The sequence below is a fragment of the Myotis brandtii genome, unplaced genomic scaffold (genome assembly GCF_000412655.1).
Source record: "Myotis brandtii unplaced genomic scaffold, ASM41265v1 scaffold232, whole genome shotgun sequence".
NCBI lineage: Eukaryota > Metazoa > Chordata > Mammalia > Chiroptera > Vespertilionidae > Myotis > Myotis brandtii.
In genome coordinates this window covers 736128-743830 of record NW_005358729.1, presented here as the reverse complement: position 1 = coordinate 743830, position 7703 = coordinate 736128, and positions in this window count along the sequence as shown.

Sequence of the window (7703 nt, the reverse complement as noted above, 5' to 3'; positions counted from 1 at the left end):
TCAAAAAACTAAAAATGGAACTCTCATTTGACCCAGTGATCCCACTTCTAGGAATATATCCCAAGAAACTAGAAACACCAATCTGAAAGGATATATGCACCCCTATGTTCATAGCGGCATAATTCACCATAGCTAAGATTTGGGAACAGCCTAAATGCCCATCAGGAGATGAGTGGATTAGAAAACTGTGGTACATCTACACAATGGAATACTACGTTGCTGTAAAAAGGAAGAACTCTTACCATTTGCAACAGCATGGATGGACCTGGAGAGCATTGTGCTAGGGGAAATAAGCCAGTCGGAGAAAGATAAATATCGTACGATCTCACTCATGTGTGAAATATAATGAACAACATAAACTGATGAACAAAAATAGATCCAAAGTCATAGAAGCATTGAAGGGACCATCAAACCTCACAGGGAAGGCAAGGGAGGGTAGGGGAGCGGGGGTAAAGAGGGCTGGGGAGAGGGGGTAAGTGATCAACCAAAGGACTTGGATGCATGCATATAAGCACATATAAGCATAACCAATGGACACAGACAAAGGGGGGCGGGTGAGGGCCTGTGCTGGGGAACAGGAGCGGGTGAGGAGAGGTTAATGGGGGAAAAATGAGACATATGCAATACTTTCAACAATAAGGAACTTTTTTAAAAAGGAAGTTATTTATAGGCTAAGCCCAGTGGTTGGTGGTCCATGAAGCCTGTTTGTTGTAGTCATTGATGTTGTCCTTGACAATGATGTTATTTCCATCAGTGATTAAATTAGGTAGGGTGTACACAGTCAGAAGGAGAGTTTGGAAAACGATAAGCCAGTATTGCATTGATGGGCCCGCTTAATGGGTTCTCCTTCTTCATGCCCTTATCCTGTAACTTGAAGCCCCTTCCCCACCTCTGACTTTGGACGAAGAGTGTATTTTGCTTTGGCCATTAGGATGTTAGCAAACATGCCACAAGTAGAGGCTTAAAAAGCCCTTGAGTATCTCTACTTATCTTGCATGATTGAGTTTTCTTGAACATGAAATCCTACCAGCTCCATGGAAGCAAGCCTGACTTAGTCAGCTGGAGGCTGAGAGATTGGGCAGAGCTGAGTTGTCACAGCCAAAGTCTTCTTGGACCAGTCCTCACTCTAACATGTGATATCGAAGCTCACCCAAGATCAGCAGAGCTATCACCTAACTCAGCTGACCACAGAAGCATAAGTGAGCCCAGTCACGATTCACCAAGCTCAGCCAGGATCAGCTAGAATTTAAAACTAAGCTCAATCAAAGTTATAAGGACCCTGGGTTTTATTACCAAAAAGTCATAGGCCTCGGACGGTGACTACCTACCATGACCTGCCCAGTTAGAAATTTATGATCAGAACACCCTGTAGGTTTACTAAGATCAAATACCTGGAGATGATGGTTCTCCTTGTAACAGGGCACATTTGGAAACCTTGGCTATTACTATGGTTCGGACAGAAATGTGATATTTGAGAGAGAGACGCATAGACTCAGACAGCTTTAAGGGACTGATGGAAACCACCTGGTTTCCTGACCCCGGAGACACCCAAGAGTGCCATCTGAGATTCCTTACAAAAAGTTCCAGCAAAGCAGTCTTAAAAATAGTTTGCGGGGTCAAACACTATTCTCGTTACACTTATGTAAATAATCAGGCCAAGTTTAATGCAAACACATTAGTTTTACTAAGATTATCTTTGATACAATGTGGGGTAATTATAGAGAGAAAAATCATGTTTGCACCTTTTAATATAATAAATTCTAATCATGTTCATTCTCTTTGAGGTTTTATTGAATTTGAATGTGTACTATATCCTCAAATACCTGACTCTAATTCTGCTAATGAACATGTCCAATTTTCTCCCACTCTTCTGATTTGGAATCATTAAGAGCAAAGAATGTCCTTGAATCTCCTTGGAAGGGACTCTACCAGGTCCTACTCAGTACCCAGATGGCAGCCAAACCAGTAACCTGAACGTGGGATATACATCTCACAATGAAAAAAGGCTCCGTCTGCCATCTGGTTCTGTTCAAATTAAATGGACTAGGAAGAAAGTCACCAGCACCAAGACAGACTGCTTCTTCCCAGGACAAAACGTCAAGACTTCACACTTTAACTCAACATGAAGCCTCTTTTTCAAAAAATTCCTGTTACTCTTAGATTGGCCTGGAAATATAATACCACCAACCATGTCTTCTAGGCTGTTGCTAAAGGGGGTAAACACTAAAATTTAGAACAACTTATTTCAGGATAGGAGAAAATCTAATGGGCCCCTTGCTTGAGTGGGCAAATGCAGCAATCCCTGCAGATGAAAACATTATCAGTGCCGCCTTAGCGGAAGTGGTTTGCATCGGATAGGATTTATCTTTGTCTGTGGTGGTTACCATTTTCCTTGAATTTATAAATGCCTAGATGGCTAGGCTATCTAACTGAGCCACCAACTGTTCACAAACAAACGGGGATGCCTCATTGGTCAGCTGCCCTGAGTTTACATTGCTGAGGTAGAAAGTACCTACCAGGAGGCTTTCATGACTTAGGATTCATTTTGTTGGGCAGGTTTCTATTTCCCTGGTTAGGAGTAAGTAAAAATGAGGCTACAATCCAGAACATCTCCTTAATTCATTAAAATATTGCAGAATTTGACTTGTATGCATGCTTATAAGCATAACCAACGGGCACAGACAGTAGAGGGTTAAGGGCCTGTACTAGGGGGGTGGGAGTGGGCTGGGAGAGATCAATGGGAGAAAAAGGAGACATATGTAATAAAGAATTAAGAAAGAAATATTGCAGAATTTGATGTTAAAGCAATAATAGCTACACAATAAAAATTCTTAGACAGGCTGCCCATAGTCTCAGCAGTTCTGGAAATGGTCTCATCCTACAGAAAATACAGCAGGCGAAAGGGGGCTGGCACTCAGGGACCGACCTTGCTGATGCTTTCTTCTCTATCTCAATCTCAGAAAAGAGCCGACCGATCGTAGTTTTCCTTCACATGGAAAGGATTCCCATTAGGTTTACTGCGTGGCCAAAGGTTATCTGAACTCACTGGCCTATTGTCCTAATTTAGTCCGAAGGAATGTGGACACTGATGACATTATGAGGCCATTGGAAGCCTAAAAGCAGGCTGGCACTGGTTGGAATGCAGTGGTAATGCGCACGACCACCTAGGCCTGGGTAGTAAATCCAGCGAAGATCCCAGGGCCTGCCAGACAGGAAAGTTCTTAAGAAGAGCCTGGGCAGGAGCCACTCGGGATATTCCACCAGTGACTAAAACTAAGCTGCTGTCATTACACACCCAGAGGACGAAGCCAGAAGGCCAATGTTTGGTGGGTTATGTATCTGGATTTTGGAGAACACGTATTCCACCTTAGGGAATATTGCTTACTCCTACCCATAAGACTACTTATACATCTAGATAGACATTTCAAAATTTTCCAAACTAGGACCTCCTAACAAACAAGATACCAAACTATTTTGTTGTCAGTCTAGTCCATTTTAGTCAATGACGTTAGCAGCTGCTCAGATGGAAAGCCTTGCAGTCATTCTTGTTTTTTAAATCTTCTCCCAATGCTAATAAGCATATTTTATCTGTTCTTCCTTTTAAATATGAAATTTTTCACTATCCTTCTTTTCCAAGCTCCTATTGTCTTTCTCTAAGAGATTTGCAATTACCTCCTAACTTATCTACTTGCTCCTACTTTGCCAACTTTACTCTTTATTGTATTGAACAGCTACAAACATTTTTCAAACATGAAAATCAGATATTTCATGCTTCCATTGAAAGTATAAATAGCTATTCTTTTTCTCACACTGATATAATGTATGTTTGCTCCTTCATTCCAGACTCTGCCCAAATGGACCCTTCTCAGAGAAGCTGTTTTTATGACCATATCAAATTTAGATTCCCAGCCCTAACCCTCTTTCTGCTTAGTTATCTTTATTCTATTTGTAGCGTGTTTCCCTACTGGAAATTACATTATTAATGTATTTGCTCACTAGAGTCCACTAGATCAAGGATAATATAGGCCTGGGTATATAGTACACATTAAAAAAACCCTCTTTGTCTGAATGAATTGATTGAGGATCACTACTATCTGTGTGTAAGCAACCCAACTATTCAATAGAGTTGAGAATTTAGAGATAGAATATTGGTTTTCACCATACTTATAGAACAACATCCATAAAAAAACTAATACTCATGAATGATAAACAACATTTCAAAATGAACTTATGATTTCAATCCTTACCTTTCCATTCTGTGTACATAGAGATATTACACCCAGTGAAACTTTAGTATTCTTCATTAGAGTCCACATGGTTCTTGGTAATAAAAATAGCAGCATAGCACCTGAAACATAGTCACCACTCTATAAATAACTATTACGTCAATACATGTTGGAGCATTTGTTTTCATCTAACTTAGTCTGTCCGCTGATGATGCATGGATCCTTGATTTTTAGATGATAAATTAATTCCCCAATATTGTTTCAGGATATGGTAATGATTACCTATAAACTTGATATTAGAACTTTGTATTTTTCCCTCAACTTTTTAAAAAATATACTTTTACTGATTTCAGAGAAAAAGAGAGATAAAAACATCAATGATGACAGAATCAGTGATCGGCTGCCTCCTGCATGCCCCCCACTGGGGATCAAGTCTGCAATGCGGGCATGTGCCCTTGACCAGAATCAAACCGGGGACCCTTCAGTCCACAGGCCAATGCTCTATCCAATGAGCCAAACCAACAAGGGCGCCCTCAACTTTTTGAAGGATTTTGACATATATGTAAATTACCAGGAAATTAATACTGCTCCCCAAAATGACAGGTGATATTTAAAGTATTGTTGATTCTAAGTAAGCATTTGTAATATATGTTTTGAAGGAAAAAAATACTAATGCTTACCAACATTTATGCATGGTTTTAATTCATGGACATTCTTTACGGTATGTAGCTCTAGAAAGAATTATAAAGTGTTTCATTTTATGATCTCAGTTTTTGATGAAATATTTATATTTCATGGTCTTAATGAAGGCTTTTGAATTTTGGACAATAAACTTTCATAAATATTCATTGAAATAAAATAAACACTTCATGTCTTGTATGGAAAATTTAATTAACTAAAAGTTAAAGCAAACTCTTTAGAGTATTCTCATTAGATATGAAAGAGTGGATTCTGTTATATTTACTTTAAACCCACTACAGGCTATATCTCATAAAATAATATCAGTGAATTTACAGCCATAGTATGTGCTAATAGCATAAGCACTGCTAATTTTGTTAGTAATTCTAAATAAAATCTGAAATCAAATATATCATAGTGTAGGACACTTCACAAAAGGTCTACATTCGCCAGAAAAAGCTGCTACAAAGGTGAACTATATTTTAATGATCAAGGGGAGTTAGTTTTAATGAAGTTCGCTGAAGAAAGCCCTTCACATCCTCTACTATTATTATATACTCCAGTAACCCAGCTCCAGTAGACTTATTCCCCTAGGGATCTGCTGAAAAGGCTGCAAATGCTTCATGATCTTACACAGATGCCTAATGTACAAGAGATTAATTTTAAAGTAAAGAGAAACCATTAATTGGATTACATTGGTAACAAGTGGTATGATGTGTCATGTTTTTCAAGTGCACACAAGAATTTAAAGATTCCTATATATGATATTTTGGAGAATGCTTACATTTTAAAGGCCCTGTTTCCATAATATAAAATCAAGACATCAAGGAGATGCATGACATCTTACTTACCCCGGCACATTTAGACAAAATCCGGACCTAAATGGATGGTTCCTGAATGTCATTACCAACAGATGCAAGTGACAAGTATGCATGTGGAAAATAAATACAAGGAAATCTGTAGCCTAGCTGGTTTGGCTCAGTGGATAGAGCGTCAGCCTGCGGACTGAAGGGCCCCAGGTTCGATTCTGGTCAAGGGCACATGCCTAGGTTGCAGGCTTGATCCCCAGCAGGGGGTGTGCAGGAGGCAGCCAATCAATGATTCTCTCTCATCATTGATGTTTCTATCTCTCTTTCCCTCTCCCTTCCTCTCTGAAATAAAAAAAAAAAAGTTAAAAAAAAAAGAAATCTGTAGTGGTTTGTGTGAATAACTCAAACTCATGTATAACTTGGGACCTTTGTTAACCAATTTTCAATTCAGAAATCTGGATTACATTTAGTTCTAATTCTGTGAAATAAACAGTCTTATTAAAAAGACTGACAATTTATAATTAAATGACATAAGATATTAAAATTTGTGATTCTATGATCTATTGTTCAAATTCTGTGTTCAGACATTCTTTGGTTGCTCAGCATCCTCATCTGGAATATGTGAGAGATGAGGACAGTGAAAGATTCCCACGTTAATCAATGCCTATGTCATCTTGGAAACCAAAAGGTAAAAGACCAGCTTCTGAAGGTATTTCATCAACCTTACTGAGTATATTAAATGTGCATTTAAACAAAACTGTGTTTTAATTACTGCTTAAATGCATTCAGAATACCAAAGACAAAGATTGAAGAATTTTATCTCCCTTAGCTTGATTTTTTACACTTAGCACATTGCTTACAACAGGATATCTAAAAAAAAAAAATTACCTAACTTAGAAAGGTTTTTTTCCTCTCTTCATAACAGAAGGGGCCAGAAAAGAAATACAATAGGTTAATTTCTGTAACAGAGAGCCTTAAAGAAATCTTAACCTGACAAATCATCTTACTCCAGAACACTCGCCTGATCCGCTCCAGATCACCATCAATCACATTGTCAGGATAAACCATCTAGACAGCTGGAACAGACTGACTCCAGAACTCTGGAACGCAAAACACTCTGATGGGACAGAACACTCCAGGAGCTCAGTTCCCAGGAGCCAGCCAAGGTGCAGAGATAAACATAGGCCTTCCTGAGAATGTGCCTTTCCCACACAAACACCCTCAAGTGTAAGAAGGGCGTAATGATCACTGGCTCAAAAAAAATCAAGATGAAGATTCAGGTCAGTCCTTCTGATAAAGCACTGGGCCAGCAGTGGTGTGAGCCAAGGGTAAGGGAAAGAGAAGATGCACAGTCAAGGGTAGAGAGGATGGCTATCTGATGTGACACAAGCCCAGCTGCAGTGGCAGGAATTACACTTCATCTCGAGCACCTTCTTCTTGTAAGTTTCCCACGAAAATAAACTTACTTGAGTCTCCACTGAAGTTTCCCAAAACAGGATGGACTTACTATTCAAAGCATTTGATTTTAGTCATTGCAAGGGGTGGACTGTGGGGACCTGAGTGTGCTGCCAAGATTCCCCTTTGGACAAAGGTGCTCATCCCTGACTATGAGGAATGCTCACTCTTAGGTTGTAGCTGACGTCTAAGAACAAAGGTGCTCATCCCTGACTATGAGGAATGCTCACTCTTAGGTTGTAGCTGACGTCTAAGAAATCTGTCAGAAGGGGAAGTAGTTGATTTAAGTGACAATGGCCTGATCCCTTGCCTCCTTTCAGACAACTCAGAGGACCATTTTATTTTCAGAGCTCTTTATACAATCCGCTGAGGCAAGTTCATCGCAGTTCAATCTGTCTCAAATTCTTCCCTCACTCTTTTTCAATTTGCCCTTGTCCCCCCACCTCCGGAGAGAAACCTAACAACTGTGAAAATTTATCTGTTTCCTAGATAACAGAGAGCCAAGACACCTGCAATCAGATGATCAGATACACTA